Here is a 19137-nt window from a genome sequence, read left to right as displayed (position 1 = left end):
CACTTCAGAGCAGTGACAAGATGGTTTCTGCACCGTCACCCGCCATATTTACACTTCAGAGCAGTGACAAGATGGTTTCTGCACCGTCACCCGCCATATTTACACTTCAGAGCAGTGACAAGATGGTTTCTGCACCGTCACCCGAGCAGCGACAAGATGGTTTCTGCACCGTCACCCGCCATATTTACACTTCAGAGCAGTGACAAGATGGTTTCTGCACCGTCACCCGAGCAGCGACAAGATGGTTTCTGCACCGTCACCCGCCATATTTACACTTCAGAGCAGCGACAAGATGGTTTCTGCACCGTCACCCGCCATAGTTACACTTCAGAGCAGTGACAAGATGGTTTCTGCACCGTCACCGGCCATAGTTACACTTCAGAGCAGTGACAAGATGGTTTCTGCACCGTCACCCATCATATTTACACTTCAGAGCAGTGACAAGATGGTTTCTGCACCGTCACCCGCCATAGTTACACTTCAGAGCAGTGACAAGATGGTTTCTGCACCGTCACCCGCCATAGTTACACTTCAGAGCAGCGACAAGATGGTTTCTGCACCGTCACCTGCCATATTTACACTTCAGAGCAGTGACAAGATGGTTTCTGCACGTCACCCGCCATATTTACACTTCAGAGCAGCGACAAGATGGTTTCTGCACCGTCACCCGCCATAGTTACACTTCAGAGCAGTGACAAGATGGTTTCTGCACCGTCACCCGCCATAGTTACACTTCAGAGCAGTGACAAGATGGTTTCTGCATCGTCACCCGCCATAGTTACACTTCAGAGCAGTGACAAGATGGTTTCTGCACCATCACCCGCCATATTTACACTTCAGAGCAGTGACAAGATGGTTTCTGCACCGTCACCTGCCATATTTACACTTCAGAGCAGTGACAAGATGGTTTCTGCACCGTCACCGGCCATATTTACACTTCAGAGCAGTGACAAGGTGGTTTCTGCACCGTCACCCGCCATATTTACACTTCAGAGCAGTGACAAGATGGTTTCTGCACCGTCACCTGTCATATTTACACTTCAGAGCAGTGACAAGATGGTTTCTGCACCGTCACCCGCCATAGTTACACTTCAGAGCAGTGACAAGATGGTTTCTGCACCGTCACCCACCATATTTACACTTCAGAGCAGTGACAAGATGGTTTCTGCACTGTCACCCGCCATAGTTACACTTCAGAGCAGTGACAAGATGGTTTCTGCACCGTCACCGGCCATAGTTACACTTCAGAGCAGTGACAAGATGGTTTCTGCACCGTCACCCGCCATAGTTACACTTCAGAGCAGCGACAAGATGGTTTCTGCACCGTCACCCGCCATATTTACACTTCAGAGCAGTGACAAGATGGTTTCTGCACCGTCACCTGCCATATTTACACTTCAGAGCAGTGACAAGATGGTTTCTGCACCGTCACCCGCCATATTTACACTTCAGAGCAGCGACAAGATGGTTTCTGCACCGTCACCCGCCATAGTTACACTTCAGAGCAGTGACAAGATGGTTTCTGCACCGTCACCCGCCATATTTACACTTCAGAGCAGTGACAAGATGGTTTCTGCACCGTCACCCACCATATTTACACTTCAGAGCAGTGACAAGATGGTTTCTGCACCGTCACCGGCCATATTTACACTTCAGAGCAGTGACAAGGTGGTTTCTGCACCGTCACCCGCCATATTTACACTTCAGAGCAGTGACAAGATGGTTTCTGCACCGTCACCCACCATATTTACACTTCAGAGCAGTGACAAGATGGTTTCTGCACTGTCACCCACCATATTTACACTTCAGAGCAGTGACAAGATGGTTTCTGCACGTCACCCGCCATATTTACACTTCAGAGCAGCGACAAGATGGTTTCTGCACCGTCACCCGCCATAGTTACACTTCAGAGCAGTGACAAGATGGTTTCTGCACCGTCACCCATCATATTTACACTTCAGAGCAGTGACAAGATGGTTTCTGCACCGTCACCCGCCATAGTTACACTTCAGAGCAGTGACAAGATGGTTTCTGCACCGTCACCTGCCATATTTACACTTCAGAGCAGTGACAAGATGGTTTCTGCACCGTCACCCGCCATATTTACACTTCAGAGCAGCGACAAGATGGTTTCTGCACCGTCACCCACCATAGTTACACTTCAGAGCAGTGACAAGATGGTTTCTGCACCGTCACCCACCATAGTTACACTTCAGAGCAGTGACAAGATGGTTTCTGCACCGTCACCCGTCATAGTTACACTTCAGAGCAGTGACAAGATGGTTTCTGCACCGTCACCCGCCATATTTACACTTCAGAGCAGTGACAAGATGGTTTCTGCACCGTCACCCGCCATATTTACACTTCAGAGCAGTGACAAGATGGTTTCTGCACCGTCACCCGAGCAGCGACAAGATGGTTTCTGCACCGTCACCCGCCATATTTACACTTCAGAGCAGTGACAAGATGGTTTCTGCACGTCACCCGCCATATTTACACTTCAGAGCAGCGACAAGATGGTTTCTGCACCGTCACCCGCCATAGTTACACTTCAGAGCAGCGACAAGATGGTTTCTGCACCGTCACCCGCCATAGTTACACTTCAGAGCAGCGACAAGATGGTTTCTGCACCGTCACCCGTCATAGTTACACTTCAGAGCAGTGACAAGATGGTTTCTGCACCGTCACCCGCCATATTTACACTTCAGAGCAGTGACAAGATGGTTTCTGCACCGTCACCCACCATAGTTACACTTCAGAGCAGTGACAAGATGGTTTCTGCACCGTCACCGGCCATAGTTACACTTCAGAGCAGTGACAAGATGGTTTCTGCACCGTCACCCATCATATTTACACTTCAGAGCAGTGACAAGATGGTTTCTGCACCGTCACCCGCCATAGTTACACTTCAGAGCAGTGACAAGATGGTTTCTGCACCGTCACCCGCCATATTTACACTTCAGAGCAGTGACAAGATGGTTTCTGCACCGTCACCCGCCATAGTTACACTTCAGAGCAGTGACAAGATGGTTTCTGCACCGTCACCCGCCATATTTACACTTCAGAGCAGCGACAAGATGGTTTCTGCACCGTCACCTGCCATATTTACACTTCAGAGCAGTGACAAGATGGTTTCTGCACCGTCACCCGCCATAGTTACACTTCAGAGCAGTGACAAGATGGTTTCTGCACGTCACCCGCCATATTTACACTTCAGAGCAGCGACAAGATGGTTTCTGCACCGTCACCGGCCATATTTACACTTCAGAGCAGTGACAAGATGGTTTCTGCACCGTCACCCGCCATAGTTACACTTCAGAGCAGTGACAAGATGGTTTCTGCACCGTCACCCGCCATATTTACACTTCAGAGCAGCGACAAGATGGTTTCTGCACCGTCACCTGCCATATTTACACTTCAGAGCAGTGACAAGATGGTTTCTGCACCATCACCCGCCATATTTACACTTCAGAGCAGTGACAAGATGGTTTCTGCACGTCACCCGCCATATTTACACTTCAGAGCAGCGACAAGATGGTTTCTGCACCGTCACCGGCCATATTTACACTTCAGAGCAGTGACAAGATGGTTTCTGCACCGTCACCCGCCATATTTACACTTCAGAGCAGCGACAAGATGGTTTCTGCACCGTCACCTGCCATATTTACACTTCAGAGCAGTGACAAGATGGTTTCTGCACGTCACCCGCCATATTTACACTTCAGAGCAGCGACAAGATGGTTTCTGCACCGTCACCGGCCATATTTACACTTCAGAGCAGCGACAAGATGGTTTCTGCACCGTCACCGGCCATATTTACACTTCAGAGCAGTGACAAGGTGGTTTCTGCACCGTCACCCGCCATATTTACACTTCAGAGCAGTGACAAGATGGTTTCTGCACCGTCACCCGCCATAGTTACACTTCAGAGCAGTGACAAGATGGTTTCTGCACTGTCACCCGCCATATTTACACTTCAGAGCAGTGACAAGATGGTTTCTGCACCGTCACCCGCCATAGTTACACTTCAGAGCAGTGACAAGATGGTTTCTGCACCGTCACCCGCCATAGTTACACTTCAGAGCAGTGACAAGATGGTTTCTGCACCGTCACCCGCCATAGTTACACTTCAGAGCAGTGACAAGATGGTTTCTGCACCGTCACCCATCATATTTACACTTCAGAGCAGTGACAAGATGGTTTCTGCACCGTCACCCGCCATAGTTACACTTCAGAGCAGTGACAAGGTGGTTTCTGCACCGTCACCCGCCATATTTACACTTCAGAGCAGTGACAAGATGGTTTCTGCACCGTCACCCGCCATAGTTACACTTCAGAGCAGTGACAAGATGGTTTCTGCACCGTCACCGGCCATAGTTACACTTCAGAGCAGTGACAAGATGGTTTCTGCACCGTCACCGGCCATAGTTACACTTCAGAGCAGTGACAAGATGGTTTCTGCACCGTCACCGGCCATAGTTACACTTCAGAGCAGTGACAAGATGGTTTCTGCACCGTCACCGGCCATAGTTACACTTCAGAGCAGTGACAAGATGGTTTCTGCACCGTCACCGGCCATAGTTACACTTCAGAGCAGTGACAAGATGGTTTCTGCACCGTCACCGGCCATAGTTACACTTCAGAGCAGTGACAAGATGGTTTCTGCACCGTCACCCGCCATAGTTACACTTCAGAGCAGTGACAAGATGGTTTCTGCACCGTCACCCGCCATAGTTACACTTCAGAGCAGTGACAAGATGGTTTCTGCACCGTCACCGGCCATAGTTACACTTCAGAGCAGTGACAAGATGGTTTCTGCACCGTCACCCGCCATAGTTACACTTTAGAGCAGTGACAAGATGGTTTCTGCACCGTCACCGGCCATAGTTACACTTCAGAGCAGTGACAAGATGGTTTCTGCACCGTCACCCATCATATTTACACTTCAGAGCAGTGACAAGATGGTTTCTGCACTGTCACCCACCATATTTACACTTCAGAGCAGTGACAAGATGGTTTCTGCACCGTCACCCGCCATAGTTACACTTCAGAGCAGTGACAAGATGGTTTCTGCACCGTCACCCGCCATATTTACACTTCAGAGCAGTGACAAGATGGTTTCTGCACCGTCACCCGCCATAGTTACACTTTAGAGCAGTGACAAGATGGTTTCTGCACCGTCACCGGCCATAGTTACACTTCAGAGCAGTGACAAGATGGTTTCTGCACCGTCACCCATCATATTTACACTTCAGAGCAGTGACAAGATGGTTTCTGCACTGTCACCCACCATATTTACACTTCAGAGCAGTGACAAGATGGTTTCTGCACCGTCACCCGCCATATTTACACTTCAGAGCAGTGACAAGGTGGTTTCTGCACCGTCACCCATCATATTTACACTTCAGAGCAGTGACAAGATGGTTTCTGCACTGTCACCCACCATATTTACACTTCAGAGCAGTGACAAGATGGTTTCTGCACCGTCACCCACCATATTTACACTTCAGAGCAGTGACAAGATGGTTTCTGCACTGTCACCCATCATATTTACACTTCAGAGCAGTGACAAGATGGTTTCTGCACCGTCACCCGCCATAGTTACACTTCAGAGCAGTGACAAGATGGTTTCTGCACCGTCACCCATCATATTTACACTTCAGAGCAGTGACAAGATGGTTTCTGCACCGTCACCCGCCATAGTTACACTTCAGAGCAGCGACAAGATGGTTTCTGCACCGTCACCCGTCATAGTTACACTTCAGAGCAGTGACAAGATGGTTTCTGCACCGTCACCGGCCATATTTACACTTCAGAGCAGTGACAAGATGGTTTCTGCACCGTCACCGGCCATAGTTACACTTCAGAGCAGTGACAAGGTGGTTTCTGCACCGTCACCCGCCATATTTACACTTCAGAGCAGTGACAAGATGGTTTCTGCACCGTCACCCGCCATATTTACACTTCAGAGCAGTGACAAGATGGTTTCTGCACCGTCACCCGCCATAGTTACACTTCAGAGCAGCGACAAGATGGTTTCTGCACCGTCACCCACCATATTTACACTTCAGAGCAGTGACAAGATGGTTTCTGCACCGTCACCCGCCATAGTTACACTTCAGAGCAGTGACAAGATGGTTTCTGCACCGTCACCCGCCATAGTTACACTTCAGAGCAGCGACAAGATGGTTTCTGCACCGTCACCCACCATATTTACACTTCAGAGCAGTGACAAGATGGTTTCTGCACCGTCACCTGCCATATTTACACTTCAGAGCAGTGACAAGATGGTTTCTGCACCGTCACCCGTCATATTTACACTTCAGAGCAGTGACAAGATGGTTTCTGCACCGTCACCCGTCATAGTTACACTTCAGAGCAGTGACAAGATGGTTTCTGCACCGTCACCGGCCATATTTACACTTCAGAGCAGTGACAAGGTGGTTTCTGCACCGTCACCCGCCATATTTACACTTCAGAGCAGTGACAAGATGGTTTCTGCACCGTCACCTGCCATATTTACACTTCAGAGCAGTGACAAGATGGTTTCTGCACCGTCACCGGCCATATTTACACTTCAGAGCAGTGACAAGGTGGTTTCTGCACCGTCACCCGCCATATTTACACTTCAGAGCAGTGACAAGATGGTTTCTGCACTGTCACCCGTCATAGTTACACTTCAGAGCAGGGACAAGATGGTTTCTGCACCGTCACCCGCCATAGTTACACTTCAGAGCAGTGACAAGATGGTTTCTGCACCGTCACCTGCCATATTTACACTTCAGAGCAGTGACAAGATGGTTTCTGCACCGTCACCCGCCATAGTTACACTTCAGAGCAGCGACAAGATGGTTTCTGCACCGTCACCCGCCATAGTTACACTTCAGAGCAGTGACAAGGTGGTTTCTGCACCGTCACCCGCCATAGTTACACTTCAGAGCAGGGACAAGATGGTTTCTGCACCGTCACCCGCCATATTTACACTTCAGAGCAGTGACAAGATGGTTTCTGCACCGTCACCCGCCATATTTACACTTCAGAGCAGTGACAAGATGGTTTCTGCACCGTCACCCGCCATATTTACACTTCAGAGCAGTGACAAGATGGTTTCTGCACCGTCACCCGCCATATTTACACTTCAGAGCAGCGACAAGATGGTTTCTGCACCGTCACCTGCCATATTTACACTTCAGAGCAGTGACAAGATGGTTTCTGCACCGTCACCCACCATAGTTACACTTCAGAGCAGTGACAAGATGGTTTCTGCACCATCACCCGCCATATTTACACTTCAGAGCAGTGACAAGATGGTTTCTGCACCGTCACCTGCCATATTTACACTTCAGAGCAGTGACAAGATGGTTTCTGCACCGTCACCGGCCATATTTACACTTCAGAGCAGTGACAAGGTGGTTTCTGCACCGTCACCCGCCATATTTACACTTCAGAGCAGTGACAAGATGGTTTCTGCACCGTCACCTGTCATATTTACACTTCAGAGCAGTGACAAGATGGTTTCTGCACCGTCACCCGCCATAGTTACACTTCAGAGCAGTGACAAGATGGTTTCTGCACCGTCACCCACCATATTTACACTTCAGAGCAGTGACAAGATGGTTTCTGCACTGTCACCCGCCATAGTTACACTTCAGAGCAGTGACAAGATGGTTTCTGCACCGTCACCGGCCATAGTTACACTTCAGAGCAGTGACAAGATGGTTTCTGCACCGTCACCCGCCATAGTTACACTTCAGAGCAGCGACAAGATGGTTTCTGCACCGTCACCCGCCATATTTACACTTCAGAGCAGCGACAAGATGGTTTCTGCACGTCACCCGCCATATTTACACTTCAGAGCAGTGACAAGATGGTTTCTGCACCGTCACCCGCCATAGTTACACTTCAGAGCAGTGACAAGATGGTTTCTGCACCGTCACCCGCCATATTTACACTTCAGAGCAGTGACAAGATGGTTTCTGCACCGTCACCCGCCATATTTACACTTCAGAGCAGCGACAAGATGGTTTCTGCACCGTCACCCGCCATAGTTACACTTCAGAGCAGTGACAAGATGGTTTCTGCACCGTCACCCGCCATATTTACACTTCAGAGCAGTGACAAGATGGTTTCTGCACCGTCACCCACCATATTTACACTTCAGAGCAGTGACAAGATGGTTTCTGCACCGTCACCGGCCATATTTACACTTCAGAGCAGTGACAAGGTGGTTTCTGCACCGTCACCCGCCATATTTACACTTCAGAGCAGTGACAAGATGGTTTCTGCACCGTCACCCACCATATTTACACTTCAGAGCAGTGACAAGATGGTTTCTGCACTGTCACCCACCATATTTACACTTCAGAGCAGTGACAAGATGGTTTCTGCACGTCACCCGCCATATTTACACTTCAGAGCAGCGACAAGATGGTTTCTGCACCGTCACCCGCCATAGTTACACTTCAGAGCAGTGACAAGATGGTTTCTGCACCGTCACCCATCATATTTACACTTCAGAGCAGTGACAAGATGGTTTCTGCACCGTCACCCGCCATAGTTACACTTCAGAGCAGTGACAAGATGGTTTCTGCACCGTCACCTGCCATATTTACACTTCAGAGCAGTGACAAGATGGTTTCTGCACCGTCACCCGCCATATTTACACTTCAGAGCAGCGACAAGATGGTTTCTGCACCGTCACCCGTCATAGTTACACTTCAGAGCAGTGACAAGATGGTTTCTGCACCGTCACCCGCCATATTTACACTTCAGAGCAGTGACAAGATGGTTTCTGCACCGTCACCCGCCATATTTACACTTCAGAGCAGTGACAAGATGGTTTCTGCACCGTCACCCGAGCAGCGACAAGATGGTTTCTGCACCGTCACCCGCCATATTTACACTTCAGAGCAGTGACAAGATGGTTTCTGCACGTCACCCGCCATATTTACACTTCAGAGCAGCGACAAGATGGTTTCTGCACCGTCACCCGCCATAGTTACACTTCAGAGCAGCGACAAGATGGTTTCTGCACCGTCACCCGCCATAGTTACACTTCAGAGCAGCGACAAGATGGTTTCTGCACCGTCACCCGTCATAGTTACACTTCAGAGCAGTGACAAGATGGTTTCTGCACCGTCACCCGCCATATTTACACTTCAGAGCAGTGACAAGATGGTTTCTGCACCGTCACCCACCATAGTTACACTTCAGAGCAGTGACAAGATGGTTTCTGCACCGTCACCGGCCATAGTTACACTTCAGAGCAGTGACAAGATGGTTTCTGCACCGTCACCCATCATATTTACACTTCAGAGCAGTGACAAGATGGTTTCTGCACCGTCACCCGCCATAGTTACACTTCAGAGCAGTGACAAGATGGTTTCTGCACCGTCACCCGCCATATTTACACTTCAGAGCAGTGACAAGATGGTTTCTGCACCGTCACCCGCCATAGTTACACTTCAGAGCAGTGACAAGATGGTTTCTGCACCGTCACCCGCCATATTTACACTTCAGAGCAGCGACAAGATGGTTTCTGCACCGTCACCCGCCATATTTACACTTCAGAGCAGTGACAAGATGGTTTCTGCACGTCACCCGCCATATTTACACTTCAGAGCAGCGACAAGATGGTTTCTGCACCGTCACCGGCCATATTTACACTTCAGAGCAGTGACAAGATGGTTTCTGCACCGTCACCCGCCATAGTTACACTTCAGAGCAGTGACAAGATGGTTTCTGCACCGTCACCCGCCATATTTACACTTCAGAGCAGCGACAAGATGGTTTCTGCACCGTCACCTGCCATATTTACACTTCAGAGCAGTGACAAGATGGTTTCTGCACCATCACCCGCCATATTTACACTTCAGAGCAGTGACAAGATGGTTTCTGCACGTCACCCGCCATATTTACACTTCAGAGCAGCGACAAGATGGTTTCTGCACCGTCACCGGCCATATTTACACTTCAGAGCAGTGACAAGATGGTTTCTGCACCGTCACCCGTCATAGTTACACTTCAGAGCAGTGACAAGATGGTTTCTGCACCGTCACCCGCCATAGTTACACTTCAGAGCAGTGACAAGATGGTTTCTGCACCGTCACCCGCCATAGTTACACTTCAGAGCAGTGACAAGATGGTTTCTGCACCGTCACCCGCCATAGTTACACTTCAGAGCAGTGACAAGATGGTTTCTGCACCGTCACCCGCCATATTTACACTTCAGAGCAGCGACAAGATGGTTTCTGCACCGTCACCTGCCATATTTACACTTCAGAGCAGTGACAAGATGGTTTCTGCACGTCACCCGCCATATTTACACTTCAGAGCAGCGACAAGATGGTTTCTGCACCGTCACCGGCCATATTTACACTTCAGAGCAGCGACAAGATGGTTTCTGCACCGTCACCGGCCATATTTACACTTCAGAGCAGTGACAAGGTGGTTTCTGCACCGTCACCTGTCATATTTACACTTCAGAGCAGTGACAAGATGGTTTCTGCACCGTCACCCGCCATAGTTACACTTCAGAGCAGTGACAAGATGGTTTCTGCACCGTCACCGGCCATAGTTACACTTCAGAGCAGTGACAAGATGGTTTCTGCACGTCACCCGCCATATTTACACTTCAGAGCAGTGACAAGATGGTTTCTGCACCGTCACCCGCCATAGTTACACTTCAGAGCAGTGACAAGATGGTTTCTGCACTGTCACCCGCCATATTTACACTTCAGAGCAGTGACAAGATGGTTTCTGCACCGTCACCCGCCATAGTTACACTTCAGAGCAGTGACAAGATGGTTTCTGCACCGTCACCCGCCATAGTTACACTTCAGAGCAGTGACAAGATGGTTTCTGCACTGTCACCCACCATATTTACACTTCAGAGCAGTGACAAGATGGTTTCTGCACCGTCACCCGCCATAGTTACACTTTAGAGCAGTGACAAGATGGTTTCTGCACCGTCACCGGCCATAGTTACACTTCAGAGCAGTGACAAGATGGTTTCTGCACCGTCACCCATCATATTTACACTTCAGAGCAGTGACAAGATGGTTTCTGCACTGTCACCCACCATATTTACACTTCAGAGCAGTGACAAGATGGTTTCTGCACCGTCACCCGCCATAGTTACACTTCAGAGCAGTGACAAGATGGTTTCTGCACCGTCACCCGCCATATTTACACTTCAGAGCAGTGACAAGATGGTTTCTGCACCGTCACCCGCCATAGTTACACTTTAGAGCAGTGACAAGATGGTTTCTGCACCGTCACCGGCCATAGTTACACTTCAGAGCAGTGACAAGATGGTTTCTGCACCGTCACCCATCATATTTACACTTCAGAGCAGTGACAAGATGGTTTCTGCACTGTCACCCACCATATTTACACTTCAGAGCAGTGACAAGATGGTTTCTGCACCGTCACCCGCCATATTTACACTTCAGAGCAGTGACAAGGTGGTTTCTGCACCGTCACCCATCATATTTACACTTCAGAGCAGTGACAAGATGGTTTCTGCACTGTCACCCACCATATTTACACTTCAGAGCAGTGACAAGATGGTTTCTGCACCGTCACCCACCATATTTACACTTCAGAGCAGTGACAAGATGGTTTCTGCACTGTCACCCATCATATTTACACTTCAGAGCAGTGACAAGATGGTTTCTGCACCGTCACCCGCCATAGTTACACTTCAGAGCAGTGACAAGATGGTTTCTGCACCGTCACCCATCATATTTACACTTCAGAGCAGTGACAAGATGGTTTCTGCACCGTCACCCGCCATAGTTACACTTCAGAGCAGCGACAAGATGGTTTCTGCACCGTCACCCGTCATAGTTACACTTCAGAGCAGTGACAAGATGGTTTCTGCACCGTCACCGGCCATATTTACACTTCAGAGCAGTGACAAGATGGTTTCTGCACCGTCACCGGCCATAGTTACACTTCAGAGCAGTGACAAGGTGGTTTCTGCACCGTCACCCGCCATATTTACACTTCAGAGCAGTGACAAGATGGTTTCTGCACCGTCACCCGCCATATTTACACTTCAGAGCAGTGACAAGATGGTTTCTGCACCGTCACCCGCCATAGTTACACTTCAGAGCAGCGACAAGATGGTTTCTGCACCGTCACCCACCATATTTACACTTCAGAGCAGTGACAAGATGGTTTCTGCACCGTCACCCGCCATAGTTACACTTCAGAGCAGTGACAAGATGGTTTCTGCACCGTCACCCGCCATAGTTACACTTCAGAGCAGCGACAAGATGGTTTCTGCACCGTCACCCACCATATTTACACTTCAGAGCAGTGACAAGATGGTTTCTGCACCGTCACCTGCCATATTTACACTTCAGAGCAGTGACAAGATGGTTTCTGCACCGTCACCCGTCATATTTACACTTCAGAGCAGTGACAAGATGGTTTCTGCACCGTCACCCGTCATAGTTACACTTCAGAGCAGTGACAAGATGGTTTCTGCACCGTCACCGGCCATATTTACACTTCAGAGCAGTGACAAGGTGGTTTCTGCACCGTCACCCGCCATATTTACACTTCAGAGCAGTGACAAGATGGTTTCTGCACCGTCACCTGCCATATTTACACTTCAGAGCAGTGACAAGATGGTTTCTGCACCGTCACCGGCCATATTTACACTTCAGAGCAGTGACAAGGTGGTTTCTGCACCGTCACCCGCCATATTTACACTTCAGAGCAGTGACAAGATGGTTTCTGCACTGTCACCCGTCATAGTTACACTTCAGAGCAGGGACAAGATGGTTTCTGCACCGTCACCCGCCATAGTTACACTTCAGAGCAGTGACAAGATGGTTTCTGCACCGTCACCTGCCATATTTACACTTCAGAGCAGTGACAAGATGGTTTCTGCACCGACACCCGCCATAGTTACACTTCAGAGCAGTGACAAGATGGTTTCTGCACGTCACCCGCCATATTTACACTTCAGAGCAGCGACAAGATGGTTTCTGCACCGTCACCCGCCATAGTTACACTTCAGAGCAGCGACAAGATGGTTTCTGCACCGTCACCCGCCATAGTTACACTTCAGAGCAGTGACAAGGTGGTTTCTGCACCGTCACCCGCCATAGTTACACTTCAGAGCAGGGACAAGATGGTTTCTGCACCGTCACCCGCCATATTTACACTTCAGAGCAGTGACAAGATGGTTTCTGCACCGTCACCCGCCATATTTACACTTCAGAGCAGTGACAAGATGGTTTCTGCACCGTCACCCGCCATATTTACACTTCAGAGCAGTGACAAGATGGTTTCTGCACCGTCACCCGCCATATTTACACTTCAGAGCAGCGACAAGATGGTTTCTGCACCGTCACCTGCCATATTTACACTTCAGAGCAGTGACAAGATGGTTTCTGCACCGTCACCCACCATAGTTACACTTCAGAGCAGTGACAAGATGGTTTCTGCACGTCACCCGCCATATTTACACTTCAGAGCAGCGACAAGATGGTTTCTGCACCGTCACCCGCCATAGTTACACTTCAGAGCAGTGACAAGATGGTTTCTGCACCGTCACCGGCCATATTTACACTTCAGAGCAGTGACAAGGTGGTTTCTGCACCGTCACCCGCCATATTTACACTTCAGAGCAGTGACAAGATGGTTTCTGCACCGTCACCCACCATATTTACACTTCAGAGCAGTGACAAGATGGTTTCTGCACCGTCACCGGCCATATTTACACTTCAGAGCAGTGACAAGATGGTTTCTGCACCGTCACCCGCCATATTTACACTTCAGAGCAGTGACAAGATGGTTTCTGCACCGTCACCCACCATATTTACACTTCAGAGCAGTGACAAGATGGTTTCTGCACGTCACCCGCCATATTTACACTTCAGAGCAGCGACAAGATGGTTTCTGCACCGTCACCCGCCATAGTTACACTTCAGAGCAGTGACAAGATGGTTTCTGCACCGTCACCGGCCATATTTACACTTCAGAGCAGTGACAAGATGGTTTCTGCACCGTCACCCACCATATTTACACTTCAGAGCAGTGACAAGATGGTTTCTGCACTGTCACCCACCATATTTACACTTCAGAGCAGTGACAAGATGGTTTCTGCACCGTCACCCGCCATAGTTACACTTCAGAGCAGTGACAAGATGGTTTCTGCACCGTCACCGGCCATATTTACACTTCAGAGCAGTGACAAGATGGTTTCTGCACTGTCACCCACCATATTTACACTTCAGAGCAGTGACAAGATGGTTTCTGCACGTCACCCGCCATATTTGCACTTCAGAGCAGCGACAAGATGGTTTCTGCACCGTCACCCGCCATAGTTACACTTCAGAGCAGTGACAAGATGGTTTCTGCACCGTCACCCACCATAGTTACACTTCAGAGCAGTGACAAGATGGTTTCTGCACCGTCACCCACCATATTTACACTTCAGAGCAGTGACAAGATGGTTTCTGCACCGTCACCCGCCATATTTACACTTCAGAGCAGTGACAAGATGGTTTCTGCACCGTCACCCGCCATATTTACACTTCAGAGCAGTGACAAGATGGTTTCTGCACCGTCACCCGCCATATTTACACTTCAGAGCAGTGACAAGATGGTTTCTGCACCGTCACCTGCCATAGTTACACTTCAGAGCAGTGACAAGATGGTTTCTGCACCGTCACCCGCCATAGTTACACTTCAGAGCAGGGACAAGATGGTTTCTGCACCGTCACCCGCCATAGTTACACTTCAGAGCAGGGACAAGATGGTTTCTGCACCGTCACCCACCATAGTTACACTTCAGAGCAGTGACAAGATGGTTTCTGCACCGTCACCCGCCATAGTTACACTTCAGAGCAGGGACAAGATGGTTTCTGCACCGTCACCCGTCATAGTTACACTTCAGAGCAGTGACAAGATGGTTTCTGCACCGTCACCCGCCATATTTACACTTCAGAGCAGTGACAAGGTGGTTTCTGCACCGTCACCCACCATATTTACACTTCAGAGCAGTGACAAGATGGTTTCTGCACCGTCACCCGCCATATTTACACTTCAGAGCAGTGACAAGATGGTTTCTGCACCGTCACCCGCCATATTTACACTTCAGAGCAGTGACAAGATGGTTTCTGCACCGTCACCCGCCATATTTACACTTCAGAGCAGTGACAAGATGGTTTCTGCACCGTCACCTGCCATAGTTACACTTCAGAGCAGTGACAAGATGGTTTCTGCACCGTCACCCGCCATAGTTACACTTCAGAGCAGGGACAAGATGGTTTCTGCACCGTCACCCACCATAGTTACACTTCAGAGCAGTGACAAGATGGTTTCTGCACCGTCACCCGTCATAGTTACACTTCAGAGCAGTGACAAGATGGTTTCTGCACCGTCACCCGCCATATTTACACTTCAGAGCAGTGACAAGGTGGTTTCTGCACCGTCACCCACCATATTTACACTTCAGAGCAGTGACAAGGTGGTTTCTGCACCGTCACCCGCCATAGTTACACTTCAGAGCAGTGACAAGATGGTTTCTGCACCGTCACCCGCCATAGTTACACTTCAGAGCAGTGACAAGATGGTTTCTGCACCGTCACCCGCCATATTTACACTTCAGAGCAGTGACAAGGTGGTTTCTGCACCGTCACCCACCATATTTACACTTCAGAGCAGTGACAAGATGGTTTCTGCACCGTCACCCGCCATATTTACACTTCAGAGCAGTGACAAGATGGTTTCTGCACCGTCACCCGCCATAGTTACACTTCAGAGCAGTGACAAGATGGTTTCTGCACCGTCACCTGCCATAGTTACACTTCAGAGCAGTGACAAGATGGTTTCTGCACCGTCACCCACCATAGTTACACTTCAGAGCAGTGACAAGATGGTTTCTGCACCGTCACCCGCCATAGTTACACTTCAGAGCAGGGACAAGATGGTTTCTGCACCGTCACCCGCCATAGTTACACTTCAGAGCAGTGACAAGATGGTTTCTGCACCGTCACCCGCCATATTTACACTTCAGAGCAGTGACAAGGTGGTTTCTGCACCGTCACCCACCATATTTACACTTCAGAGCAGTGACAAGATGGTTTCTGCACCGTCACCCGCCATAGTTACACTTCAGAGCAGTGACAAGATGGTTTCTGCACCGTCACCCGTCATAGTTACACTTCAGAGCAGTGACAAGATGGTTTCTGCACCGTCACCCGCCATAGTTACACTTCAGAGCAGGGACAAGATGGTTTCTGCACCGTCACCCGCCATAGTTACACTTCAGAGCAGTGACAAGATGGTTTCTGCACCGTCACCCGCCATATTTACACTTCAGAGCAGTGACAAGATGGTTTCTGCACCGTCACCCACCATATTTACACTTCAGAGCAGTGACAAGATGGTTTCTGCACCGTCACCCGCCATAGTTACACTTCAGAGCAGTGACAAGATGGTTTCTGCACCGTCACCCGCCATATTTACACTTCAGAGCAGTGACAAGGTGGTTTCTGCACCGTCACCCACCATATTTACACTTCAGAGCAGTGACAAGATGGTTTCTGCACTGTCACCCGTCATAGTTACACTTCAGAGCAGTGACAAGATGGTTTCTGCACCGTCACCCACCATAGTTACACTTCAGAGCAGTGACAAGATGGTTTCTGCACCGTCACCCGTCATATTTACACTTCAGAGCAGTGACAAGGTGGTTTCTGCACCGTCACCCGTCATAGTTACACTTCAGAGCAGTGACAAGATGGTTTCTGCACCGTCACCCACCATAGTTACACTTCAGAGCAGTGACAAGATGGTTTCTGCACCGTCACCCGTCATAGTTACACTTCAGAGCAGTGACAAGATGGTTTCTGCACCGTCACCCACCATATTTACACTTCAGAGCAGTGACAAGATGGTTTCTGCACCGTCACCCGCCATAGTTACACTTCAGAGCAGTGACAAGATGGTTTCTGCACCGTCACCCACCATAGTTACACTTCAGAGCAGTGACAAGATGGTTTCTGCACCGTCACCCGTCATAGTTACTCTTCAGAGCAGTGACAAGATGGTTTCTGCACCGTCACCCGCCATAGTTACTCTTCAGAGCAGTGACAAGATGGTTTCTGCACCGTCACCCGCCATAGTTACACTTCAGAGCAGTGACAAGATGGTTTCTGCACCGTCACCCGCCATAATTACACTTCAGAGCAGTGACAAGATGGTTTCTGCACGTCACCCGCCATAGTTACACTTCAGAGCAGTGACAAGATGGTTTCTGCACCGTCACCGGCCATAGTTACACTTCAGAGCAGTGACAAGGTGGTTTCTGCACCGTCACCCACCATATTTACACTTCAGAGCAGTGACAAGATGGTTTCTGCACCGTCACCCGCCATAGTTACACTTCAGAGCAGTGACAAGATGGTTTCTGCACCGTCACCTGTCATAGTTACACTTCAGAGCAGTGACAAGATGGTTTCTGCACCGTCACCCGCCATATTTACACTTCAGAGCAGTGACAAGATGGTTTCTGCATCGTCACCCGCCATAGTTACACTTCAGAGCAGTGACAAGATGGTTTCTGCACCGTCACCCGACATATTTACACTTCAGAGCAGTGACAAGGTGGTTTCTGCACCGTCACCCACCATATTTACACTTCAGAGCAGTGACAAGATGGTTTCTGCACCGTCACCCACCATATTTACACTTCAGAGCAGTGACAAGATGGTTTCTGCACCGTCACCCGCCATAGTTACACTTCACAGCAGTGACAAGATGGTTTCTGCACCGTCACCCGCCATATTTACACTTCAGAGCAGTGACAAGATGGTTTCTGCACCGTCACCCGCCATATTTACACTTCAGAGCAGTGACAAGATGGTTTCTGCACCGTCACCCACCATATTTACACTTCAGAGCAGTGACAAGATGGTTTCTGCACTGTCACCCGTCATAGTTACACTTCAGAGCAGTGACAAGATGGTTTCTGCACCGTCACCCGCCATATTTACACTTCAGAGCAGTGACAAGATGGTTTCTGCACCGTCACCCGCCATATTTACACTTCAGAGCAGTGACAAGATGGTTTCTGCACCATCACCCGCCATAGTTACACTTCAGAGCAGTGACAAGATGGTTTCTGCACCGTCACCCGCCATATTTACACTTCAGAGCAGTGACAAGATGGTTTCTGCACCGTCACCCACCATATTAATGTGGCACCCCAGGGTCCTGGTCGTCACAATAGCATTGCTTTCCTCACGGGGAGAGTGATGTTATTCTTGGAAGCGATGAAGGATATCTTTGATCAGGTAACCACCATACACACAACATGTTCACACTCCAGGCCACAATGGGGAGCTTTTGATCCTATTTACTAGGTGACTCCCCTATATATAGATTCTAATTTGGAGGGAGAGAGAGGAGATTGTCAGAGAGACAGAAGGGAGCAGACCGACCTAGAAGGTCTGAAGGGGGCCGTGTAGTTCGAAGCACTACAGCTCCTCGAAAGAGACATACAGAAAGGCGAACATTGTTCAGTGAGTGTGCAGGAGAGTAACATCACTGTTTAAAGAACTGCAGAATTATGGACAGTGAATGATTCACAAACTTTATTGTACATAGTTGGCACCTATTTAGGTGCTTCCTACTGGTTTTACAAAGAAGCTTTTAAGAGACTGTTTCTAACATTACTGTGAAAGTTGCCTTGTCTTACAGAGACCTGAAGAAAAACCCATTTGGCGCGGCAGGATTCCGGGTCTGGATACACGCCTTGTAGCCTGCCCAATCCTACATTGGGGGTTTATGACGGGTCCCTCGCATCGATGCTGCTGTTATAAAGTTATTGATTGACTCGAGTATTAATTGCACAATTAATTGCACTACCTCCGCACTTAAAGGGAACCTGTCACCTGAAATTGGCGGGACAGGTTTGCAGTCATATGGGCAGGGTTTTCGGGTGTTTGATTCACCCTTTCCTTACCCGCTGGCTGCATGCTGGCTGCAATATTGGATTGAAGTTCATGCTGTGTCTTCCATAGTACTACACGCCTGCGCAAGGGAAGCAATGCTTTCCTCACGGGGAGAGTGATGTTACGTTTGGAAACGATGAAGGATATCTTTGATCAG

This window comes from Ranitomeya variabilis, chromosome 3 (assembly GCF_051348905.1).
Source record: "Ranitomeya variabilis isolate aRanVar5 chromosome 3, aRanVar5.hap1, whole genome shotgun sequence".
NCBI lineage: Eukaryota > Metazoa > Chordata > Amphibia > Anura > Dendrobatidae > Ranitomeya > Ranitomeya variabilis.
The sequence above is the reverse complement of the archived record's forward strand: the minus strand, read 5'-3'. Positions refer to the sequence as shown.